This window comes from Tamandua tetradactyla, chromosome 16 (assembly GCF_023851605.1).
Source record: "Tamandua tetradactyla isolate mTamTet1 chromosome 16, mTamTet1.pri, whole genome shotgun sequence".
Classification (NCBI taxonomy): Eukaryota; Metazoa; Chordata; class Mammalia; order Pilosa; family Myrmecophagidae; genus Tamandua; species Tamandua tetradactyla.
Window position 1 is genome coordinate 65,164,612 of NC_135342.1, and position 26,916 is coordinate 65,191,527.

A 26,916-nucleotide genomic window follows, 5' to 3' on the forward strand; every position below is an offset into this window, starting at 1 on the left:
CCTGAAACGCAAAGGGACCAGTCTCTCCAGAACATCAGCTAGTTCCATCCCCCTATCCCATGTTATGACAACCTCTTCTAACAGGAAAAAGTTAGAATGGAACCCAAATACCCCTAAGTGGGAGAAAAATCAAAGGTGATGGTGGAGTTATACAGAGAAGATCTGGTGTAACAAATGAGTATGGTTGCTGGATCATTTTATTGATATTTCTTGTAGTCTCCAGTATCTTAGAACAGCTAGAAGTAAAAACCTAACATTGTGGAATTGTAAACCACTCCAAACTCTGAAATCTGTTCTACAACTAATTGTTGTGATGTGCCTTGAAATTTATTGCTTTTTTGTATATGTGTTATTTTTCACAAAAACGAAAAAATAAAATAAAATTCATGAACCCCCCCAAAATAAAAAATACAAATATATATATATAGGGAGAGAAAATTTAATATGTAGCTGGATTCAAAAGCACAATAGATATACCCATAGACCAAAAATGGAAGGAAAATGCGGAGTGATGAGCGGGGCTAACATCCCAGACCCTCCAGACTCTCCATCAAGAAGCAGGTAGTGGCAGCCTAGGGTTTGGCTTCTATGGATTAATGAGAACCAAAGGTGCTTCATGAAAGATGGGAAACTGGTAGGCTCTGTGCTTGCATCCAGAGGTGGCGGCAGGGTTAAAAAGAAGGGAAAAATAAAAAAATAAAATCCCTGCCTTCCTACTGCCTGGAGAAAATTGCTTTATAAGGAACTATGGGGATTGGGGAGTAAGAGGACAAAGACATAGCTTCTAGAGAAATGGAGCCTAGCTACCTCCAGTTTCAATGACTAGACCTAAAATATTTCCAATATCCCAGTAGAGCAAAAGTGCCAAAACATATGAAAAAAATCTAATCCTAATAAAGATAGCAAGTACACAACAAGAACAAGAATTCTATTTCAGACTATTCTGAAATAGTCTGAAAAAGAATTTAAATGATATGTATTTAGGATGTTCAAAGATTAATGAGGACTCACATCCATTAAAAATGAACAAAAAATTTTCTTAAAACGTGACTAAGAAACTATGAACTGGAAATAGGGAGAAATGAAACAAAACAGTTGAATATGAAAAAGAACCAGTCAGAAATCTTGGGCTTCAAATATTAAAAAGCCATTGTCAAAATGATCTACACTTGATACACGCACACACAATTTAATGATTCACAAAGATAGATCATTTGCATCAACCTGGTTAGTAGGAGTTTCAGAAAAAGTGAATAGAATGGTGATGAATTATATAGAATTAAAAATATAATTGCCTATATCAATGTACTCTAAGTGTGAAAGAAGCTAAAAATAAAAAAGAAGAATTCCATGCCAGACACGTTATAATGAAAGTACAGGATATCAAGGGTGAAGAAAAACTTAATGTTTTTAGAGAGAAAGGCAGATTTTTCTTAATAGAAATGAAAATTGGTTTGACTACAGACTTCTCATCAGCAGCAATAGATACCAAAAGACAGACAGTTGAATAAGAACATCGGGGTGCTATGAAAATTAGCTGGCAACGTATATTTTAAGATTCATTTACCTACTTATAGCCTAAAAGTATCTTTTAAAAATGTGTGTGTGTGTGTGGGGGGGGGGGTGCCTGCCCATGTTTAAAAAAAAAATGTAAGGGTTTAGTAAGGTGAAGAGGTCAGGATCAATGAAAAAAATCAAAAGTGTATATACACATATATAATTGCCAAGTGGAAATTTAAAAAATGGAAGGAAGGAAGGGAGAGAGGGAGGGACAGAGAGAGGAGAGAGAGAGAGAGAGAAGGAAAGAAAGAAAGAAGGAAGGAAGTAGGGAAAGAAGGAATGGAGGGAGGAAAGAGAGAGAGAGAAAGAGAAAGAAAGAGAAAGAGTGAAAGAGGAAGAAGGAAGGAAGGAAAGAGAAAGAAAGAAAGAGACACTTGCACCCACTCACAATAGCAAAAAAACATAGGGTTTGTACTACTAAATCTAACAACCTTTATGGAGAAAATGGCTTTAAAAATGCTGACTAGAAGTGGAGATAAAACGATCCTCAGTGATGAGCAGACTCAAAAATGTCATGTTATTAATTCTCTCCAGAATGATCTATTAAATTTGGTGAAAGTCCAGTAAAAACCAAGCAAAAATTTTTATGGAATTTGGGAAGCTGATTCCAAAATTCTCATGGATAAGGAAGGATCAATAACAGCTAAGAGAATTTTGAAGAAGAATCTGGTGGAAGAATTTACCATTCAGAGTTGAGAATTATTATAAAGCTAAGGAAACTAAGATAATGTTGTATTGGATCAGGGATAGAAAAATGAAACAGGACAGAGCCCAAACATACATAGGAAATTTGCACACATAGGAAAACTTCATTTATTACAGAGGTGAGGAGAGGAAACTGTAGTCAATCATTTGTACTGGGACAAGTGGTCACACGTGAAAAAATCAAATTCTTTCTCAACCCCAATATACATTTAGAAAAAACAAAAACTTTAAAATTTTATAATAAATCAGAGGAGAATGTCTTTATTAACCTTAGGGTAAAGAAGATTTTTAAAAGGAAATAAAGATAGATAGATAGATAGATGATAGATAGATAGATAGGTAGGTAGGTAGGTAGGTAGGTAGAAAGTAGACTACAAAAAAAGTAAATGACAAATTAATTGCATTAAAAATTTTTATAAATAACTTTTCTGTACATATAACCAAATAGAAAACATAATGTAAGAAGGGATCCCATTTTCAATACCACCTCCCCAAAATAAACTAAAAAGAAATGAGTGAGATTTATGTGAAGAAAAATTTTAAACCATACTGAACATATTTGTAAAAGGCTTCGGTAAACAAAAGGATACACCATTTTCTTGAATAAGGAAAATTCAAATATTTATAAAATGTTAATTCTTCCTAAAGTAGTCAATAATGCAACCTCATTTAAAATACTTTTCTCGGGGAGTAAAAGAAAATTAATAAAATGATACCAGTAATTATTGTGATCTAATAAATATATAATAGCTAGGAAATTCCAGGGAGGAAGGAAGGAAGAATAATGGGGTAACTTATCCCTATCAGATTATCAAAACAGATTAAGAAACAAAAATAATTTAAGCAATTTGTTATTCATAAAGAAATAGACATTGATAGAATCCAGGAATAGTCCTAAACATGAAATGAAGATAATATATTAAGTCAACAAAGAATAGATGGATTATTTAATGCGTAGTATAGGGCACGACAAATCATTTGAAAAAAATAAAGTGATATCAATAAACCAAAATAAATTACAGATGGATCAACATTTTTGAAGTGACAAATAAAAGCATAGAAGAGAACATTCGTGAATTTAGTATTGTGAAGTGAGAATATTTCCAAAAAAGGAGTTAAAAACTGGAAGTTGTGGAGGTTAAAACTAGAAGCTATAAAGAAAACTATTGATAAATTTGACTATGTACAAATCAATAAAGAAGAGCTGAGCAACCCAATATAAAATTAAGGAATGAAAAACATCAACATATTATCAAAACTCAACTCTCAAATCAGCAAAAATGCAAGTTTGAGAATACAAATCCCTGGGAAGAGATGCTACCCTGGCCAGTAGGAATATGAATTTGTGCAACTTTTTGGAGGACAATTTAGTAACAATTATAAAAATTTAAATATGTATATTCTTTTATCCAGGATTCCACTTTCACTAATTTACAGATATAGCCTAAAAGTATGCCAAAGATTATATACAGGAGCTCTCATTGAGCGTTGTTCTTAAATAGAAAATAAACCCTAAATATCTGGCAAGCAGGGAACTGGTTAATTAGATTATGGTATACTGTAATATGGAATACTGCATGGTCTTTTAAAAGAAGGAGATAGATCTGAACGGGCTGTTGCAGAAACATCTCTAAGCTATATCGTCAGATGAAAAACCCAAAGCACGGAAGATTATGTTTTAGTATGAGACCTTTAAGTAAAACACGGAAAAGCTGTATGTGTTTATTATGGATTATGTGTATCCATGTATATTTCCTATACACATTTTGATGGTATATGCAAGGTAAAAGCTTTTGGACAGTTACAAGGAAAAGGCTTGTTGAGAGGAGTAAGAATTTATCTTTATTTTATGCCTTCCTATTTTTCTGTTGAACTTTCTTTTAATGTGAAAAAAAATAATTTTTACTTTCATATCCAACAGGGGTTATTTAGATGGTAGATTTATGGGCCATTCATATTCTTCAAGATTAATATTAAAACCGAACAAATTTTTTCAGATGGTTTATAACCTTTGTATCCACTTTTTAAATGGAAATCCTATCCTTCTCTGCATTAACCTCTTTGTACCATATGAACCCCAAGAATATTACCAAATCAACGTTAGAAACACCCTTATCAGTTTAGTATCATCATCAGGGATTTATGGATTACTATAGAGCAGGGATATTCTGTGCTATTTTGTGAGATTTTCCCCCTCTCTGGACATCAGAAGACACCTGTAACAAATAGTGAAATGGATTGAAATTTCTATTTGGATAGGTTGACAATATAGTCATGATATTGATATTTCTGTTGAATTACTAATTGCTTTACTGGCAGACATGTTTCTTCTTACTTCTCCCACACCAATTGTTAGAAAGGATATTAAGTGATTATGAGCTAGTTTACAAGCTCGTTGAGGGCAGCAATTGTATTTTCTTTATTTTACATTCTTAGAGTCCAGCACAGTACTTCAAACAAATTAGAGCTCAATAAATATTGGTGGAAGAAACTGAATTAGAAGCTGCAGGATTTTTTCTCAGTTCCTTCCACTGGTGGCATGTTTGCATTGGGAAATAATAGATTGCAAAGACCCAGTCCCTGTCTGAGGATAAGCCCAGTCCATAGGAAAGTTAACTAAAAGCAGTAGCTGTTCTCAAAGCACATCCCTGGTTTATTTCATGTTTTGTTTTCCTGGGTTGCACTCTTTGGGGCTCTTAGAAGGGATTTGACAAACCCCACTAAGATAAATTGCATGAGAGCTTTTTTCAACAAGAATTTGGGCAGAGTAGATACAAGGTGATTGTTTAAATAAATTATAACATGAAAAAATACTCAACATCATTGGTCAGTAGAAAAATATTTAAAATCTTAATGAAGTGATTTGAACAGTGAATAAGAAAGTAAATTTGCAAAGTCCCCTTCAGGGAATGGTGAGAAAGGGGGAAAATTCAACTTCCCCAAGTTGAATTCTTGTTATTCTCACAAGCAGTGTGGACAACCAAAGCTATAGGCTGAGCCCCCAGTCTTGGGGTTTATTCATAGGAAACTTAACCCCAGAAAGGATAGGTCAAACCTACTTTAAATTAGGCCTAAGAGTCACCCCCAGAACCTCTTTTGTTGCTTAGATGTGACCTTACTCTCCAGCCAACACAACAAGCAAACTTACCACCCTCCACCTGTCTACATGAGACATGACTCCCAGGGGTGTGAACCTTCCTGGCAACGTGGGACAGAAATCCTAGAATGAGCTGAGACTCAGCATCAGGGAATTGAGAAAACCTTCTCGGCCAAAAGGGGGAAGAGTGAAATGAGACAAAATAAATTGTCAATGGCTGAGAGATTCCAAACAGAGTTGAGAGGTTATCCTGGAGGTTATTCTTATGCATTAAATAGATACCACCTTTTTAGTTAAGGCATAACAGAGAGGCTGGAGGGACCTGCCTGAAAAATATAGAGCTGTGTTCCAGTAGCCATGTTTCTTGATGATGATTGTATGATATACCTTCACAATGTGACTGTGTGATTATGAAAACCTTGTGTCTGATGCTCCTTTTATCTACCTTGTCAATAGACAAGTAGAACATATGGAATAAAAATAAACAATAGGGGGAACAAATGTTAAATTTAGTTTGAAATGCTAGTGATCAATAAAAGGGAGGGTAAGGGATGTGGTATATATGAATTTTTTCCTGTTTTCTTTTTATTTCTTTTTCTGAATAGATGCAAATGTTCCAAGAAATTATCATGATGATTAATATGCAACTATGTGATGATACTGTGAATTACTGATTATATATGTAGAATGGAATGATCAAAAGTTAAAAATGTTTGCGTTTGGTGTTTTTTGGTATTTAAAAAAAATTTTTTTAATTAAAAATCTTAGTGAGATATTTTTAGATACCTATTAGAATGACTAAAATGTTTAAAATTTATGACACCAAATACTGGTGAGCAAATGGAGCAACCAGAACACATGTATATTGCTGATGGGAATACAAAATGGTACAACTGCTTTGGAAAATACTTTGGCATTTTTCCTTTAGAGGTAAATATACATCCAAGCAATTCCGCTTGTGCTTATCAACCCAAGAATGAGAATATGTGGCCACACCGAGACTTGCACATGAATGTTCATAGCAGATTTATTCTTAATAGCCAAAAATGAGAAACAATTACCCAAATAGCCATGAGCGAGAGTGTAGAAGGACCACGGTATATGCATACCTTGGAGTGCTACTTAGCAATTAAACGGAACAAACTACGGCTCCTTGCACCAACATGGATGAATCACGAAAACATTTTACCAAGTGAAAGAAACCAGTAACAAAAACTACTTACTGAATTATTCCATTTATATGACATTCTTGGCAGAGCAAAATAATAGAGACAAAATCAGATCAGTGGTTGCTTTGGGCTGGAGACAGGGAACAAGGGTTGACAATAAAGGGGCAAGAGGGAACTTTCAGGGGTGAGGGAGCCGTTCTGTATCTCGATTGCGGTTGTTCTTATGGGACTATTTTCATTTGTCAGAACTGGTAGAACTGTGTACACTTTAAAAAGGTGAATTTTACTGTATGTCATTAGACCTCAATAGGGCTGACTTAAAAAAAAACTGAAATAAATAAATGATAATTACCAAATTAGGACAAAGGTTGCTTTCTTAGAATAAGAACAGGTGCCGTTAGATGATGACGTTAGAAGGAAGCAATAACCAAAGAGCTTTTCATCCCAAAAGCAATGTCAGCCCCGGTGTTCATTCCCATACGCTGGGTCCACAGTGGCTTCGGCACAGACCCTAGCAGTAGGCATTGCTGACAGCCGCATTTCCACACGTTCAGGGAGCCTGCCCTGGGCTCGCTGTGTTTGCAGTTGCCCCATGATAATAGCGGCTCGGTTCCCCGCTGCTCTCTGTTCTCGTTTGTAGGAAGTGTGTCTCCAGGGCTGGCAACCAGGCTGCACTCCAGGCCTCCCTGGGTCTCCATGGTTATCCCTAACCAAGGGGAGAATGCAATGTTTCGGGTTGCACCAACCCCTCATTTTAAAACAAACGCCTAATGAAAGGGCAGGTGCGCCCGGAGCGTCTGTGATTAGCTGTAATTCTTGGCAGAGTGTGACATGCTTATTCTTCTGAATTAGTGCGGGGCGCGAGGCATTCACCACGGTGCTAATTGCGATTGGATGAAAACAAGCAGCCCCAGTATGTGGGCATGAGGCAAGACAAAACAGATGCCAAAGCCATTCAGCGCCATACCCTGTGCTGGGCGCTGCGCTGGCGGCTGAGAAGGGGGTTTGTGTAAATGTCAGTCTCCTGTGGGTAGGGTATGGGGAAGTGAGCCTGGAATCCAGCATGATTCTGGCTGGGTAGCTGGGCAACCACACAGCCTTCTGCCTGCTCTGTGGTACACTCAGTGCTTGTAAGCAGTGCTGTTCTTTATGCTTAGGGAAATGATGGGCCATGGTCTAAAGCATCTCCCCCAAAGCTCAGCACGGTATGGGATTTCCTCCTCTGTAAGAAAACGTATGCTTAAGCAAAACCAAGTGGAGGCCTCGTTGAACTCACAGCACCAGACTTCTTCAGAAATGCGAATGTGGGTAAAAGAATATGATTTCAGTGTCATTAATTGTGGCAAAAAAAAAAAAAAGCATTCGCATACTACTTTTCACCATTTCTCCTCTTCTTTCCAACCGCCTCCCAGCCATAAAGAGATAGGCACATCTAATAAGTCAGATCTGAGTCCTCAAAACCATAATAATGGGGGCCGATAAGAAAGCTAATATCACTGTCCATTTTTGTCAAAAGATTCACCCACAGGTAGTGACAAGGGGATTTCATAAATTGAAAAAAAAATAAGTACCCTTCCTTGGGGTTCTTACTTACTTCTCCTTTAATTAAAAATAAAGCTCTGGATAAAAATAAAATGAGGAAAGAGTTCACTTAATGTAAGTTAATTTATCAACATAAAGAAGAAAGAAAACAGCGATACTAACTCTTTCAGAAGCTACTGGGATAGACTGGTCAGTTCCTGATGGTCTAGCCCAGGTGCCACTCAAGGCTCCTGGGTTGGGTCAGACCTGCTGAGGGTGGGGGCGGGGGGGGGGGGGGCAGCAGGGAGGGGAGCAGGCAGAAGGGAAGCTGGGATGCAAAGTTTTCATGGCAGGTGGTCAGGGCTCAGGAGGGAACGCGTAACCTGTAGCTATGACTACTATGTCTGCCCAAATTCCACTTCCCCTAAACCTAGTCAGAATTATCTCCCAGCTGAAACCCAGCTGCCCCATCTCAGTTTGGGGTGGTCATGGTGAGGCTATTTCCTGATTAAGCAAGATGACAATCCAGAAAGATACAAAAAGGTATAGACTCCCATGCCCTTGAACTCAGGAACCACAGGCAGAGCGTGGAGAGCATCACAAAGGGAGAGGGCATTCCCCAGGAAATGCAAAGCAGAGGTGGTAACTAGAGTATTTACCGGATGTGGGAGAAAAATGAATCAGCTTCTTCTCCCTCCTTATATTAGTCTCCTAGAGCTGCCATAAACAAATTACTACTAACTTAGTAATTTTGCTAAAAGCAAAGAAATGTCTTCTCTCACAGCTCTGGAAGCCAGATGTCCAAAATCAAGGTGTTGGCAGAGGTGCATTTCCTCTGAAGGGTCTAAGGAAGAATCCTTTCTTGCCTCTTCCAGCTTCTGCTGGCACTGGTTTTCTGTGGCCTGTGGCAGCATCACTCTCTGCCTCCTCCTTCATCCGGCTTCTCCCGGGTGTCTCTGTCCTCTCTTCTGTCTCTTGTAAAGATACCCAACATTGGATGTACAACCCACCCTAACCAAAATAATCTTTTTTCTTAACATGGGCAGGCACCGGGAATCGAACCCAGGTCCTCTAGCATGGCAAACAACCATTCTTGCCTGCTGAGCCACCATGGCCCACCCAACCAAGATAATCTTATCTCAGGATCCTCACCCTAATTAACATCTGCAAAGATACTTGTTCCAAATAAGGTCATATTCTGCAGTTCTGGATGGAAATATCTTTTTTGAGAGGAAGCCAAAAAAAATACTTCAACCCCCCTCACTCCCCTTCCCCTACATCCAATCAAGCTCTTCTGCTGTAGGTATTTTACCATCTTCAACAGCATCATGCTCCCAAGGCTCTCACAAAAAACACATTCAAGCCACAAATTGTGATTTTGCTTTGACATCACCATGCATATGGCTGCAGGGATATACCGAAATGTGCTCTGGAATTGGAGGCAGGGCATATGGGCTCAATGGTCCTGTCTGCAACTCCCCACCCAAGTAATCTTGGCCAAGCCTCTCCAGTTCTTGGCATCTGTCTTCATGTCTGTAAAATGGGAACACAATGATGAATATCCCTCCTTCACAAAAGTATTGTGAAAATCCTAGGTGATTACACCTCTCGTGATGCCTGGCCCCTCATGGCTGTTCAAATATTCTTGAATCTCAAAGGGGAAGACTAGATATTACCCTGTATGTAGGTTTGCTTCAGAAAGGGAAATAGTAATTCCTTAAAATTTGCAGTGGTCACATCCCACCCCCCCATCCCCACCCCCACCACCACACAAGAACTGTAGAATTTGTGACTATAGGTTTATAAAAACACTGGAATTTAGAAAAGACCCAGACTGAACCACCAACTGGATGTAGGCTGGCAACAGGTTGCAAGGAAGGCAAACAAGTTTAACCATTTGTGTTCTTTGTCTCTCTGACCTAAAGGTTACATTTGCATTTGTAATCACTGCCCTGTCGTGTTGTGATAAAGTGGAGAGCAGCTATAGTTTTCTCCCTTTCAGTCTCTCTGCTGTAAACAGTGAGTGATTTGTTTTCAAAATTGACTGTTAGAGTGCCTGTTTCCTGAATTAGACCCCGAGAAAGCCATCAGGTTTGGGAAATTCCTGCTAGAGGAAGGAGCTCCCATGACACCCACACCCAAAGGCTGCTTACATTTTCACCATTGTCCTTAGAAACTCTTTTCCCTTTGGCCAGCAGGTATCAGGGTCCCTATGGATGACAACCTGAACTGCGTTCCCCTGTTACCAGTCAAAATGCTAAATATCCTGCCATTGCAGCCTTTTTTATACAAGTGCACAGGCTCTTCAAGTAGAAGACCTGACAGGGAAATTCCAGGTCATGGACAAGAGTTTCCAGGGTGATGTCACAGAAGTTTTCTCATTGCTCTTCTTAAAAGCACCAAACATCACCCAGGCTAGCGGATGGAATCACCTAAGTTTATTACAAGAGTCCTGTAAAGAAACTCTCCTGTCAGCAAACCATTTTGTGTTTCAAGGAAGATGGAATTCTGAATATTGTGTCCAACAGCAAGCTGGGCAGCAAGGGAAAGTGTCATGGGAAGAAGGAAATGGTCACAAATGCCCAGCCAAGCTCACTTGGTCCCACTCACCTCTCCTCCCCTCTGGCCCTGGATTTCTGGATCCCCAGCCGATTCCACCCTCATCTCCAGGGCCAGGTTTTCCTTTGCCCTTGTGCTCTTGGCCTCCTAGGAAGCAAGAGGTGCCATAACTTCCTAAGATACCAATTTGGGGAATCTGGGAACTTGTATCAGGAACCTGGCATTTCTAGAATCACCTATATATTCCACCTAGTTAGGAGGAATAGGAGAAAGAAAAGAAAAGATGCCTAAAGTGTAGAGGGTGGGGGAGCAACAGAGAATGAGTAGAGGATACAGGAATTAAAGTTAACGAGAGAAAAAAAAACCTATTAATGAAAGACAAGTGAAAGAGAAATGAAAGAGGAAAGGATGGTGAGTGAAAACTTGGGAGCATGTGACAAGAAAATCACTCCCTGGCTCTCATTTATTTAGGATTGATTCCCTATTGCCCAGCACCTTTCAGACAGGGCCCAGTAAGTCCCCTCCCTTTTAAACCTAATGGGAGTGGATTTATAGTGCAACTTGTAGTAGCCAGTAACAGGGGTCAAGAGTCTGTGAAGTCAGAAATGGGCCAGCAGCTCCCTGGACCCTGCTCCAATCTCTCTTGCTGCTGCTACAGGAGAACTGTCTCTGTGACTCTCGAGGATATCGGTCTTTCCCTCCCTTGATAGGGTTCCAGACAGAGGCAGGGGATGTTCCTAGGAGGAGAGAGGCATGGACCAAGCAACACATGGTTGATAAAAGACTGTCAGGCTGGATTGGTTGGTTGGGAGTTAGTTGGTTACCCAAAGCTTTGTGGGGATGAATTATAACAGTGATCTCTGTTATAGAGGTAACAGTGACCAGTTGAGGGTCATCACCGCATTTGTTACCAGCTAGCTCTAGTTGCAAAATGGACCACTGCAAAATTTAGTGGCTTAAAACAACGAACATTAATTATTTAGCTCATGGCTTCATGGGTTAACTGGGATGGCCAAGATGGCTGAGACAGCTAGAACCGCTCTTCCGGTCTGGACCAACTCACTTTATATCTGTTTTCTGTTGGTGGTTTGGCTAGATGGATGCTCTGGGTGGCCTCACTCACGTCTGGCAGTTGGCAGGCTGGTTGGTCTCGGAGGGCCGCTGCTGGAACTGCTCACTCCACTCCACATGGTCTCTCATGCTCCCACAGGTTAGCCCAAGCTTTTCACATGACAACAGCAAATAAAAAGAGCAAGAGCAGAAGCTGCAAAATGTTTTAAGGCTCAGAACTCACACAACCTCACTTCTACCCAATTCAAGAGATGGAGAAGAACTGCAAGAAATTTGTGGTCATTTACGTTTGCCCACAAGTAGCAATCCTGACACCTGGCGCTTTAGGACTGCATCTGTTTCTGGTTGACTGTGCCACCTTGGGCAACCACTTTTTCTTCTCAAGTCCCATGTTTTCCTCTTTTCATCATCTGAAAAATAAGAGACATGAGCTAGCTAATCTCTGAGATGTTCTTAATTCTAAGTTTGATGATGAAAACAACTATATCTTCTTCTCTTTTGAGTGATTACCATGTGTCATCCCACTTTTAAATACTTTACATGAAATAACTCATGTAATCCTCATACAGTCTTCTGGGTCCCATTTTACAGGAGAGGAAATTGAGACATACCGAGGTTAAATAACTTACAGGTCACAAAGCTAGTGTGGCAAAGTCAGAATATAAACCTAAATTCCCTGATTTGAAAACCTGTGCTTTTAACTGTTCCACTGTGTTGCCTCTCTGGAGACTCACAATACTTACATGAAACATTGAATAATAACAATGCATTAAATATAATCTGTCTACTTTCAGATGTCCTTCCATTTTTTTCCTTCTGCTTTTACCAGCTTTTTCTTTTCCTGAAATTTAAGTGGTTAAATAAAACTCTCCCCCATCTTTTGCTCCCATAATTTTATCCATCCGTCCATCCCATCCACCCTTTTTTTTTTTTTTTGCATGGACAGGCACCAGGAATCGAACCTAGGTCTCCATCATGGGAGGCAAGAATCCTATCACTGAATCACCGTAGCACCACCACCATCCACTGTTTAATTCACGAAGTAAATTCACAGAAGTGTTGAAAAGTGAGTGGTCATCATTAACAGTCACAGTTGCCTGGGACTTTGAGTTTACAGATTGTTTCCCTCATTACCCCTTCTTCAATTTAATTTTCTCTCAGTGTTGGTTAATGATATTGTATCCAGTTTACAGATGGAGAAGTAAAATCATGAAAGGATCATAAAACTGTTACTATTTTACTGTGGAATAATAATCTTAGTCTAGTGTGCCAGAAAACAGATTTTCTTGTGTGGTTTTGAGTTAGTGATTTATGTCTTATGTTAAAATGACACTTTTTTTGTATGCTATATAGTGGGGGTCACATTTTATTCTTTTTCCATGTGAGTATCCCCTTATTGCAGCACCATTTGTTGAATTTTTCTTTGTTTTGGTTTTTCATTTGTTTGTTTTGCTTGTTTGTTTGTTTGTTTGGGAAGTGCATGAATCAGGATTCGAACCTGGGTCTCCCGCATGGCAGGCGAGAATTCTACCATTAAACTACCCTTACACCCCTAAAATGACATTTTATATTTATTTTATGTTTTATAGTATTTTTATTTAACAATACTTCATGTAATTCCAAATTTAAACAATGCAACAGAGTTTATAGTGAAAGTTGCCTTCTTGCTGTTCCCCAAGCCACAAACAGTCCCTATTCTTGATTCTCTATGGATTTTTCCAAAGGCATTGGTCAGCAAATCTCTCTATATACCTGATAAATAGATTTTCCCTTTTAATACATAAGTGGAAACATAACAGACACATAGTTCTATACTTTGTTTTTTTAACAAGGTAGTTTGAAAATAATTCCTTAATCTTTTATGGATGCATAATATTCCACTGTATGGATATAAAAAATTTATTTAATGAGTCCCCTATCAATGGATCTTTAGGACATGTCTAAACTTTTGCAATTCCATATAATGCTGCAGTAAGTAACTTTGTACATAGCTGTTTTAACAAATATGTGAATAAATTTGTTGGAGAAATTCCTAAAAGAGAAATTGCTAAGTTAGAAGCTATGTGCACCAGTAGCAAAGAGCACACCAGCACCCAGATCTTGATTTATACATACCATTCTCTCCTTAGAGAATCCAGAGCTCCTTGGAAAATGACCAATTCCAAGGAAGGGAGCTGGTAAGATACAAGGTGGAACATCTTGTTGTACCAGAAAGTTAGGAAGTGCTCAAAGAATAAAGTGTGTGTGTGTGTGGGGGGGGGGGGTATGCCAGAAGAGTATAAGAGACAACTTGAAGGGACTACCCCATTGGCCAAATATCATTCAATTTAAACATCCAGTTAATAATGATAGCAACGTAATATAAGCCATTAAATCTATGAGTTCATACTGATATAAATAGGATATGTCCATATTCTCAAAATTTCTACCCAAAAGATACTTAATAGTTTCGAAGGGAAAAATAGTAACTTCAGAGTGGAGAAACCTGGCAGATAACACCATATGCAAGGATAAAAGTAGCATGACCAATCATGGGACAAATCAACATCATGATTATCCTCATCAACTGAGAAGGACACATCATCACTTCTGTGATATTTTGCCCAAAGTACATAACCTGAATCTAGTTATAAGATAATGTCAGAAAAATTCACAGAGAGGGATATCCTACAAAACAACTGACCAGTACTCTTCAAAAATGTCAAGGACCCAAAAGGCAAGAAAGACTAAAGAACCATTCCCATAGTACAGCACCATGAAGAGACATGAAAACCAAGTGCATTGCATGATCCGAGATTGAATCCTGGAAGAAGAAAGGAAGGAGTGAGAAGGAGGAAAGAGAGAGACTGAGAATTATAAAGCAAATGTGGTCAAATGTTAATATTTGGAGAATCCATGTGAAGAGGACACAAATCCTTTGTACTGTTTTTGCAAATTTTCTGTAATTTTAAAATTACTTTTTAAGGTAAACGAAAGTATATGTGCATTTGAAAATGAACGGACATTTGAAATGTTGATAGATTCTGTCAAATTGTCCACTAGAGAAACTGTACAATTTTCCTCTCCCACCAGCAATGTACCAAAGTGGCACTTCATATTTACAAAATACATTCACACATTATACCAGAAGAATTTATTACAACTCCAAGAAATAGGCAAAGATATTTTCTCCATTTTACAGAACTGAAGTGTCAAGAAGTATAGTCAGTCAGAGTAATGGTTAAGAACACAGGCTTTTGAAATAATAATTATATGCTATTTCATCTCCAATCAAACTGGCAAACATTACACAAAGTTTGAAAATATCAAGCATTGCCAAGAATGTGAAGAAATGAAAACTCTTCTAATTTGTTCAAGGGAATATAATTTAGTACAATCATTTTGGAGAGTAACTTGGCAATATCTAGGAAATTTGGAGGTGTGTATATCCTGCATCCCAGCAGTCTCACTTCTGACTGTATCTCCTAAAGAAATGCTCAAAATGTGCACACAAAGACACACGCCCAGCTGTGTTCCCAGCCACATGACATGCGATAGTGAAAAATGGGAGACAACTTAAATGTCCACCAAAAGGGAAATGATTGAATATCTTGTATTCTCTTTACTATATTACAACTATTAAAATTTAAAAATTTAAGCTATAATTTCATCATAGGAAAAAATTAAAAATGCAATGTTGAGTTTAAAAAAAAACAGATTGCAAAAGGATATCTATCCTTTATGTACATTTTTAGAGGACTATATAGTGTTTGTAAACTCTCTCACACTACACATATGAAAAGTATAAAAATTTTCTCAGGGAGAATATGGCACCAGTTTCAGTGTAATGGTTATTTGGGAGAAAATGGTTAGAATAGGATAAGGAAAGTCTACCAAGGGAGAGCCAGCTGTATTTGTAAAATTTTATTTCCAAAAAGAAAGATATAAAGCAAATATGACAACTATACAACGGTAAACTGTGATGCTAAGTGCATAGATGTTTACTATATTATTCTCTGTTCTTCTCTGAATATGTAAAATACTCCATACCATAATAAAAAAAAAACAATTGAGGAACAAATGAATGTGAGCCTTGGAGTCAAATAATCCTGAGTTCAAATCCCCTCCAACACTTTCAACTTGTGTGATCTTGAGTGGTTTTTCTTAATGTCTCTAGACTTCTCTGGAAATAATAATGCTTACTTTATAAAGCTGAAGTCGAGACTGAATGTGATGGTGTATGCAAAGCCCCAGTTCAGGGCCCCTAATATGTGTTCCAAAATGCTAGTCATTACTTTAATCCAGTGGTTCTCAACTGGGGATGATTTTGTCCCCCCAGGGGACATTTGGCAACATCTGGAGTATGTTTGGTTGTCACAACTAGGGTTGGAGAGTTCTTACTCGCATCTAATGGGTACAGATCAGGGATGCTGCTAAACATCCTACAGTGCTCTCCACAACAAAGTATTATGGTCCCAAATGTCAATAGTGCTAAGGGTGAAAAACCCTGCTGTAGTGCAAGGCCATCCAGAATTTGAACCCAGGCCTTTGGACTCCCACTTGAATGCTCTTACCTCTACAATATGTGAGATTATTTCACCATAGCCTTTCCATTAAATGACTAGTGTAACTTGATGTCTGAATCACATTACAGCTTGTTTATTGGCAGTTTCTTCCCATTTGACTTCCCAGCAGGTTCAGTTCCTCTTTAGCCTCAGAAACTACTAGTTAACAGTGTCTACCTCTCTGGCCACTAGGTGGTGCTGGGAAATGTTCCCCAGTCTAAAACTGAGAGGCCCCTAGCTCTAGTACCAAGGTGATGGGTATTTATCTTCCTTCCAGCCAATCAGCTTCACATTGGGTAAATCTTAACATGTTACTAAGCAGAACAACTGCCTGACATTAGACACCTTCATAAATATTTCTTGAATGAATGAATCAAATAATCAATCAATCAATGAGTGCAAACTCTTAAATCTTGAAGATCTTTCCTGATGGCCAATTCATCTGGAATGGGGATCTACTAGGTTTTTACTAACTTGTATAAAAAGATAAACCAAAAAAAATATCACTGAACCTGGCAACCCACCTCAGAAGGGTCCTCTAACAATGTCGCGATAAAGCCTGTGGCTAAGCATCAAACGGCCCTGGTCAAGGCATATCTGAAATTTGCTGAGACAGGATTCTTGGGCTGTTGAAACCACATCCTGAGCTTAAACGGACAAAAGACACACAAAGTAAAATGTGGCGTTGACCTAGAGGACGGGCACAATTATAACACTTAAATCTCGTTTGATTCTAGCATGCCTTGTGCAAATCACTTATTCTTTTAATGCAGCATCGTGAATATGTACAATTTCTTGTAACTGTTAACTTTTTGCTTTTTCATAGGTACTGATTTGGAGAGTCCAGACCTTGTGCTTATTCAGAGGACAACTCTCGAGTCACTAATATTATCTTCTTCACTATAGATTTTGGACAAGGTAGGTCAGCTTCTTTTCTGAACTCATTTTTCCTAATTTTTGTTTTGGCAACACTGAAGCTCTTTCCAGTTGTTTCAAAGGATATAAAAGTAACTGAAATAATTAATCTAAATATATTCTAATTTCTGCTTATGTGGGCATGTGTCCAAAAGGACTTGAAGGAAAGGATATTCACCAAACCAAGCAGTATAGTAGAGTAGATATTGTTTCTAATCCTAACTTTCTTTTCCTAACCTGCTGAGTGACCTTGAGAATGATACTTAACCCTTCAATTTCATCTGAAAAATAAGAAATTTGGACTGGATTATTTTGAAGGCATTTCTCTAATTGACAACAATGATTTAAAGCCATGATTTCCACAGTATGATGGCCAGTCAATCTGCTTCTTTCTTTGGAATGCTTGTTAGAAAGATAACTTCCCAGGCCCCATCCAAGGTCCCCCAAATCAGTCTCTGAGACTGAGGGTGAGTTGGATATTTACAAACTCCCCAGGTGATTTGGAAGCACAGTAAAATTTGAGAAGCACTTCCCTGAACATTAAAGCGTCATTCAGTTCATTCAGTGCTATGAGATGTAATGAACTATATGTGGGCCAAGCGGAAACTGGTTGACTTGATAGAAGATTCTTGGTAGCTGTTTTACCTTTTGATTCTTGCCTCTGTGCAATTCCCTTTGGCATGGTCCTTATTTGTCACATCCCAGTTGTAGGCTCCTTGGCCCTCCACCCCTTGGCTGCAGTTGGATAGGAGGATAACCTTTCTGGAAATGACCACTGAAGGAAAGCATCTCCTCCCAATTCTATACTCAAAACATGATCTAGTCAAACTCTGTCACTCCCAGAATATCATAGTCATCATCTCCTACTTTGCAGTTAGGTTTCTTGTCAGTCTTTTGCTATGGAGAGTTAGACTTTGCCCTCACTGTGAAACGACTAAGGAGATGTGTGCTGAGGGAAATCCTGTTTCTATGTGGAACCAAGATGGCATGTGCCTAGAGAGAAGGTGCTGTGCCCAAAGATACCAAGTCAGACAGCACCAGACCCTGCTCGCAGCTCTGGAGTGTGAATCAGAAAACCACTCAGACCGTATCGTAAGTCTGTTGCAGCTGGCAAGATGGGATTATGCTTTCTAGTTGTGTACCTAAACCCTCAAGGAGTGAGAGGGGACCCTAAAGAGACTTATGTCTTAAAGGAAAACTAAATCCTGGCTTTGAAATACAAGCAGGGCTTCCCAGAACTGCCTACAGAGGCTACCTGCCAGCATCAGTCTAATTGCTCAGTGGGGTAACTGTTGCTCTTCTCCAGAGCTTCAGCAGATATTATTTTCTGGCATTAAATAAAGGGAATTGGAGACTTAAGAACATAGTGTTGCTGTTGTCTGCTGTGGGTTAGATATAAAACTCTCTTCCCAAATCACAGGCAAGGCATTGTGTGTGATCTGTCAGGTAAAGTACTAACAAGTGCCCCTTAATGAGAGAACCACTCGCCCATAAAGAGCATTCCAGGCAACACCCACTGCTGGCTGGGGATGGATGTGGGGTTTATTTGATTTGGGGTTGATTTATTTGTTTGCCTTGCCTCTAGAACAGCATAACTTGAATTTAATGTCTCGAATACTGAATCCAATACTTCTAGGTTCACTGACTTATTATTTCGCATTTATGAAGTATATGTCAATGTACTTGGTACTTTACAATGACTCATAAAAAGGCACGATCCTGTCTGTCGAGCATAAGGTTGCTATTGGTTGAATTACTGCCTGTGTGCCAACAATCACAGGACAGATCTGGATGTCCTTTGCCCCCAAAACAACTGTATATCCTGGTTCCTCAACTGATTTGAGCTGCTATATTACACTGATATTAGCACCCTAACACATGGCTGGACAGACAAATGGACAGACGAAGAACTCTCTCCTCCATGGGCAGCTCTCCTTTTCTGTCTATCCTCTATTGGAAATTGAATCATGCCCCCCATAAAAGACATGTTCAAATTTTAATCCACATTCCTGTGGGTGTGAACCTATTTGCAAATAAGACTTTTTAAAGATATGGTTATTAAAGTATGGCCAAACTGAATCTGGATGGATCTTAATTCCAGTAATTGGAGGCCTTCTAAAGAGATGAAATTCAGACACAGCCTGTCAAAGAAAGCCACGGGAAGAAGCCAGAGAAGACAAAAAATCACTATGAGATGGAGGACTAACATCACCAAATACTACCGACTCTTGAAGGACTTCTAGCCTTCAAAACCATGAGACAATAAATGCTCATTGTTTAAGCCAAGCCATTGTGTGGTATTTGTCATGGCAAAACTAAGAAATCACCCATGCACAGCTTATGCATCTTATAAGCCTTGTGGTATAAAGCTGACTGTCTTGGAAGGGAACAATGACTTAAGTGGCTATTTTGCAATGAAGATAAGATCAATATGTTTATGAGGTGGACAGTAACATAATGAGAAGTTGATTGCACAAGATCACAGGAACTTGTTAACAATATAATATCAATGTCAATTTCTTGGTCTACATTTACATGAGATGTTGCCATTGGAGGGAGCTGAATAAAGGGAACAAAGGATTCTGTCCTATTTTTGCTACTTCCTGTATTTCTTTTTTCCAAAAAAAAAATTACATGAACTTCAGCCTAACATCTTTATAATCACACATCACTGCCTACACTTTCCAGGAAGTAGACCCTCCCCTAAAAATAGCCATTGAGGTGTGTCACTTCAGGATCTCTGAAAAGCAGATACCAAAGCAGAACTAGATGTTCAAGAGATTAATGGGGGAAGTGCTTGTGAAAGATAAAGTGGGAGGGAGCAGCAATAAGCAGAGGGACCCTTTAAATTGCAACACAATTCCGTCAACTACCAAAAGAGAGAGGAAAGGAAGGATTGGGTAGGAAGACCCTCAGATCATAATGCACTCTGCTCTCAGCCAAGCCAATGGAGTCCCTGAGCAAATGTCACTTGTTAGAGAGGAGTCCTGCATGTGGCAGGAGTGACCCAGTTCTAGTACCTCTACCATGCTCAGTCATTGGCTGGAGCAGCCAGGGAGCAGCATGGCCTGGGATGGATACTGGTGAATCCAATGGTGCAAAGACATCTGGAAGTTGTCAATCAGCTATACTCCCAGCAGTGGGTTCTCCTAAAGGAAAATCTGAGCAGGACACCTCCAACACCACGACATCAGGCGATTTCTTTCTCTCAGTCCCCTTGCCTTTCTATCTAGCCCTTTAGTTACTGTGTCCTTCTGTTGAGATTTTATTCTAACCCCCAAACCACAGTGAACTCCATCCTCTGCTGCTTCTACTTATTTGCCCCCCACCTACCTACTGCAGCTTAAAGAAAGTCATAGAGCTGAGACAATTCATCCATCATGCGTGTGTCATCCAACAGCAGGTGGGCTTCACTATCTTTTGTTTTCTGTCTCTTATTGATTCAATTTCACATTTCTCACTGTGTTTGTTACAGTCCTATTTTATTTTCATCAAGCTTCTACATTGTCTGTACAATGTAGCTGTTTTCTGGAGCTGGCCTTCCCATGTGAGCTCCCTCAGGGATTCTCATCTACACATCTGCACATGTAAAGCTGTTCCCATCACACGTCCAAGAAATAAATGTCCTTCCTTCCACCTAAGGTCTCCCCTTTCTGTTAACTGTCAGAGGTGTTCTACCTACCTACTTTGGCTGCATTAGTTATCTCTCTCTTATGCATTTGCGTCTCTCTGCTCCACTGGATTCTTCCATGTAGTCTATGCTCCTTTACCCGCAACTAAACTTTTCTCATGATCTTTCTACCCCTTTGAGTTATCCTTACATATCTTTCCTTTCTTCATCACCAAACCTCTTGAAAGAGTTTTCTATACTTGCTGTTTCCTCTCCTTTCTTACAAACACACATCCCTTATCCCCTCTTTTCTCTCACCACTCTATCAAAACTGCTTCCTCGTGAGTCTTTATTGCTAAACCCAACGCTTTATCTTGGGTCTCACCTTCCATGATCTTTCTGTAGCATATTGTAGCATTTGTTTTGTCTGTCATCTCCCCATCACCCCCAAATCTCTAAATTTTCTCTTCCCTTACCTTCAAGGTTATGTTGTTCTTAACTCTCTTCCTGTCTTTCTGGCATTATCTTTTCTGACTTCTCCTCTTATTGCCTTGAAATATAAAGTACCCCAAGATTCCATCCTCATCACTTTGGATTTTATACTATATTCTCCCCCTTCACATTTGTTTTAGTTTTCTAATGCTGCTGGAATGCAATATAACAGAAATGGGCTGGCTTATATAAAAGGGGTTTATTAAGTTCCAAGTTTACACTTCTAAGGCCATAAAATGTCCAAACTAAGGCATCCAGACAAAGATAATTTGACTCTGAAGACAAGGCCGACAGCTTTTGGGGCTTCTCTAACACATGGGAAGCACATAGCAAAGTCTGCTGGTTTTCTCTTCTGGCTTCTAGTTTCAAGTGGCTTCCCTAGGGGTGTTTTTTTTCTGCATCTCCGAATGTCTCTGTGTCTTTTGGCTGAGTGTTTTCCCAAAATGGTTCCCTCTTAAAGCATTCCTGTAAGCAAATTAAGACCTACCTTGATTAGGCAGAGACACATCTCCATGGAAACCACCTAATCAAAAGGTCTCACCCACAATTGGGTGGGTCACATCTCCATGGAAACAATTTAATCAAAAGTTCCGCCCACAATACTGAATCAAGATTGAAAGAACATATGTGATGATGTTAAGAATTACTGATTGCATATGTAGAATGGTATGATTTCTAAACGTTGGGTTAATTTCTTTTTTTCCGTTAATTAATAAAAAAAAAATTTAGAAAAAAAAAAAGATTGAAAGAACATGGCTTTTCTGGGGTTCATGGCAGTTTCAAACCAATACAACATTCTCATCTGTTTTCCTGATTGTTAACTCCCCACATGCTGCAGAGAGTCTAAATTCTCAGCCCTAATTTCCCCACTAAATTTAAATTTCAGTATAGTGCCCCTTTGTGTCTTGCCAGATTTTCAAATTCTGTGCCTGCATCTTCCTCCCATGCATTCTTCTCTTCTCAGCTTTCCTATTTCTCTTAATGAGGCCCCCAATCTGTTGGTAATTCAGGTTTGAATCTTGCAGTCGATGTGACTTCACTCCATTTCCCTGTCTACTTTTCCTCTGGAGAGCCTCTCCCAGCCCCTCCATTCCCTCTGCCACTGCCCTATCTCCAGCCTTACTACATGCCCTGGGGGGTCATCTATATACCTCTAAATTGGCCTTTCCAGTTTGGGTTTTTCTCCCTTCCCAGCCATCATACTTGCTGATGGTAGGTTTATTTTCCTAAAAGCAGAGCTTTATTATGTCCCCTTTGTGCTTCAAGACATTCAATGGCTATACACTGTGTACTCAACTCCTTCCTGCCCAGTAGCTAAAAATAACCTTCTCCCAGCTAAACTGCCTTGATATATTTTTCCTAAATGTCTTTCTTTTATCACTTATTACTAACTGGGTCATTCTCCCAACTCCCTCTTCACCCCTCAGTGATGAAAAAAAAACGCACAAAGATAGTGTGTGTGTGTGTGTGTGTGTGTGTGTGTGTGTGTGTGTGTGTGTGTGTGTGTGTGTTACCCTCATTCCTGTATATCTTTACTTGGAGTAAATGGCTTCCCAGAAGGGATATGAAAACCCAGTATTCTATTGGGTTCTACTCTTATATAAAAGTCATAGTTTGGGGATTAAGAGCAAAGATCTGGAACCATCCTGCTTGGGTTCAAATCCTGTAACCTATGATGCCAAATTAACCTCTCTGAGTGTCAGTTTCCTTATCTATATAATAGGCTAATATTGTATATATGTCAAATAATTTCATGACAATTAAATAAGTTAATGCATGTAACAGGCTTTGAGCCACAATTGGCCCCTAAGCATGGTCACTATTAGGGAGTGTTATTAGCAGCATTTTCATTATTTTATCACACTGGCAGCACAGCATTATCCACAGGTCAGTCACTGTTTGGCAAAAGAGACTAAATTGGCAATCAGCTACAACCAGTAAATTAGTTTCTGAGTACCTGCACTAAGACATTGGACTAATAATTTTTGATGGCTGGGATTATCTATGGTGGGTTCCAGAGGATCCTGAAACGAAAAGCCTGTAATATCCCTAGTAAAAATAAACATTTGAATTTCAATTGCCTGTAATTAAATGTAGCAGCTTCTGCTTTGGGACAACTACAGCTTGAACTGAAAAAGGAAAGAAAGTCCTGTTGGCACAGAAAGCTCTGGTCCCCCCCACATGAGATAACATACATGACTCAGATTGTAAATTAGATCAAAGAACTGGCAAAGATGGTAAAAGACAAAATACAGGATGAAAGAGGAACAATAACGAAGGCAGTCAGAAAGGAAACAATGCAAAATATAATGGTTGAGTCCAACAAATGAAGACATTAAAATGAGTAAAAACTGGACAGCCAGAATATATAATAACTTAGAATAAAATTTTATTTCAGAAATGTTTCATTATGTGCCTGCAATGCTATTAGTTTACTGTTCATTCAGTACCTATTGTACAAGCACCATGCTTGGCACATTGAAAACATAATCTACAGCTATATTTTTTTAATGTATCAGTACTCAGGGATTACATTACAGTTGATGAAGAATATTTTACATGAAGTGTAAATGTCGATAAACATAATCATATTCTAGACTTTTGGGGAAAGCACACCCATGTAAATTGAAGGACAATAAGAACAACTATCTAGTTCAAGATTCCTTGTATCAAAATTGTTTGAAAATTTCCTTCTGCTTTAAACATAGACAACACTGAAGTGTAAGCCAACTAGCTCCTGCATTGTCATCATTACGCTTGTAGCAACCAATTTGAGTTTTTTCTCCCACCTGATTCTGCACTAGTTCTGTCAAAAAAGAATAACCGAAGAACCAAATAACAGCCGCTTGCAAATGATAACCAACCTTATATCACAAAGGCTGCCTCAAGCTCACTCAGCGGGAATTTGTGCAACTGGCTGATTGCTTTTGGACTCTTCCACATATTTAGGCAGAGGAAGGGACAATGATTCTGGCTGATGTAAATGATCATCTCAACAGTCTGTCCCTAACCATATTTCACCAGCTGGGAAAGGAGGAAGAAACAACAGCAAGAACAAAAGTAGTGATGAAACGGAATAGACAACTTCTTATAGTGGAAGGGAGAATAAAGCAGAATTATGAGGTAGCAGGTTATAATCTGGATAAAATTAATGCGGGTCGTAGAGTTGAAAAGTTTTAGGAGACGTAATACTTTTCTTTTTTGTGAAATATAGTATATATTTAGAAGAGTGTGTATATACAGTTTAAAGTACAATTGAAAAGCAAGTAAGTACAGAATGACCACCTACCTCAAAGCATGGACCAGCATCAGCCCCTCCAAAACTCCCCAGGCACTATGGTGTCCTTTACTGATCATAACCTCCTCCTTCCCTGTTAAAGATAACCATTATCTGGCCTTTTGATGATAGTCTTCTCTGTGTCCTGGCTTTCCTTTTGTGTCTTGCTTCTTTTCTTAAACATTTTGGCTGTATTATTCATCCATGTGTGTGTAACTGAAATATATTCATTTTCATTGCAGTGTGATATTCCATAATACTAATAGAATACAAACTATTCTTGTTGATGAATGCATTAGTTGCTTTTGTGGACATTCATGTCCATGTGTCCTGGAGCCCCTATTCACAAATTTCTCTCAGGCAGTGCCTCTGCAACAAAAGAGCACATCACAATCAGGTATCAGAGTCATTGAGAGCCCTTATTAAAGCACAGAGGGTAGACCCTCACTCACGAAGTTTCTGATTCAGTGGGACAGGGGTGGCATCTCAGAGTTTACATTTCTAACAAGTCACCAGGAGATGCAGCTGCTAGCTAGGGAGTAGGGGCCACACTTTGGGAACCACTGCTTTAGGTCATAAGAAGGGATTTTCCTGGTCAAGGGCCACTCCTCTCTTCTGCTTTATTAGGTAATACAACACTGTTTTCCAAAGTAATGTCTTAGCATCCCCACAAACACTGTACAAACACCCTGTTCTCTTACAGCCATATCAACACTGCTAAATGTCAGACTTTGCTTTTTCTACCCTGGTGAGGTGAAGTTGTCTCTCTTGGAAGTTTTAATTTGCATTCCCCTAAATTTAATGAGTTTGAGTGCTAACTGGCCTGTGGGTTTCTTATTTTGTGAAACACCTGTTCAAATCTGTTGCCCATTTTTTTTGGTGAATTTTCTTCCTGTTTCTTAACTGCTTTGCCAATACTGTTTATTAAAAAGACCACAATAGAATTTTCATTAATTTTTAAAATCTCAAGAAATCATAGTACAGTCAGACAAAGTAATGAAGAAAAATCTTTAGTCTCTTTTGAGGGAAAAAGTTAAAGAACTTTTTTTCCAAATAAGTTACTAACTGTAGAGGCAAAACCATGTAGGGGAAATAGCATTATTCTTTATACTTTCACTGAAAATGTGTCTGCAAGCACAAGGCCATCTTTAAATGGCAATAATGTAACTGAAATAGTTCATTCAAAGAAAGGAGACATATTATTGAGTCCAACATGAACCATTGACACTTGCCAGCTTGCCTTTGAAGAACAAAATACTGGGCAGCAAAAGCTTAGAGTGAATGAAATTGTAGCCAATTCTCAATCTAATGAAAATGCTTTGGGCTCAGAGCCAGAAAATAGATTTGGACCATGGATTGAACTTTTATCAGGGCCTTAAATTTAAATGACTAGAATTATTCTTAAAGCACCATCTTACTCAGTCTTTTGGAATCAATACGTGTTTTTCAATGAGAAAAACAAAAAGTCATTTCAACATAAGAAAGAAATGCAACATCTTTGACCTCATGTGGTCCAGGAAAGCAGACATTTAATCCTAGTGCTTAGCCTCCCTCCACGCACAACACACACACAAACATATATGAGCATCGTGTACACGCGTATGCGCCCACACTCACAGACATGCCTGAAAAGTGTGAGGCATATACGCATATACATCACGGAGAATAAAGGAATGTATCTTCCACTCTGAAAACACTAAGTATTATACTGTAAAAACTTTTACAAACCTGTTTCTCAGCCACTCAAGAACAAAGGAACCATTTTAAAATTACTAGTTTGTATAAAACTTAATTATCTAGGAACTGAAGTCAGTTGTAACTTTTAACAGAGGAAAAATATATCTCAAATTGCTGTGTATTTTAGAATGTCATACCCAAAGAATATATAGATACAAGCATTTAAAAGGGTATGACTCCCTTTTAAAAATAAAGTGGTATTAGCAGTAATTATAGATTAGTCAAGCGGTCTGTTCAGCTGGGAAGGACCCTTGAAAGAGGCATAATCAAGCTGTTTCCAAAAGCCTGGCCCACGCAGCACCTCAGGGGTCAATGGATGACAGTGACCCAGCTGGTATTTCTAGGAAAACAGTCAGCCTGAATTCCGAATTCCCATTTCGTTTATCTTCAGCCTTCTTGTCCTGGGTTCTGTGCTCACAGCTTCCGATCTTAATGGGGACATCCTGCCTGAGCACACAGATCTGTGACTTAGGAGCCCTTCATTGTCCAAGCCTCATTCCTCCAAGTGCCTGCCCATGAGGAAGACGTCAGACCCCAGCAGTCATCAAACACTGCCAGTACGGCCTTCTCCTCGGGATACTTTACTTCTGGGGACTGCATGGACAACTGTGGGCCAGCTGTCCCCCTGAATGTCATGACTCTGGGGCTTGGAATCAGGA

General features: G+C 39.1%; 1 protein-coding gene and 1 long non-coding RNA gene across 10 annotated transcripts in view; one reads left to right on the plus strand and one right to left on the minus strand.

Moving 5' to 3' along the window:
* ZFHX3 (zinc finger homeobox 3) overlaps positions 1-26,916 on the plus strand; it is a 1,060,470-nt gene that overhangs the window by 629,836 nt on the left and 403,718 nt on the right. For all 7 annotated transcript variants that reach the window (XR_013163640.1, XM_077132887.1, XM_077132886.1 and 4 more), the window contains one exon: positions 17,053-17,144. The gene's annotated coding sequence lies outside the window, so the exon portion shown is untranslated. The remainder of the gene's footprint in view (positions 1-17,052; positions 17,145-26,916) is intronic.
* On the minus strand, positions 10,497-25,086 carry LOC143659679 (uncharacterized). Of its 3 annotated transcripts, XR_013163643.1 has the most exons (5): positions 24,973-25,086; positions 24,533-24,889; positions 11,970-12,092; positions 11,675-11,832; positions 10,497-11,348 (listed from the first exon to the last, which is right to left on the minus strand). It is a non-coding gene; the product is annotated as an uncharacterized LOC143659679 (long non-coding RNA). The 3 variants fall into 3 exon arrangements; XR_013163642.1 differs by having other exon boundaries at positions 11,735-12,092; XR_013163641.1 differs by having other exon boundaries at positions 10,498-11,348; positions 11,675-12,092.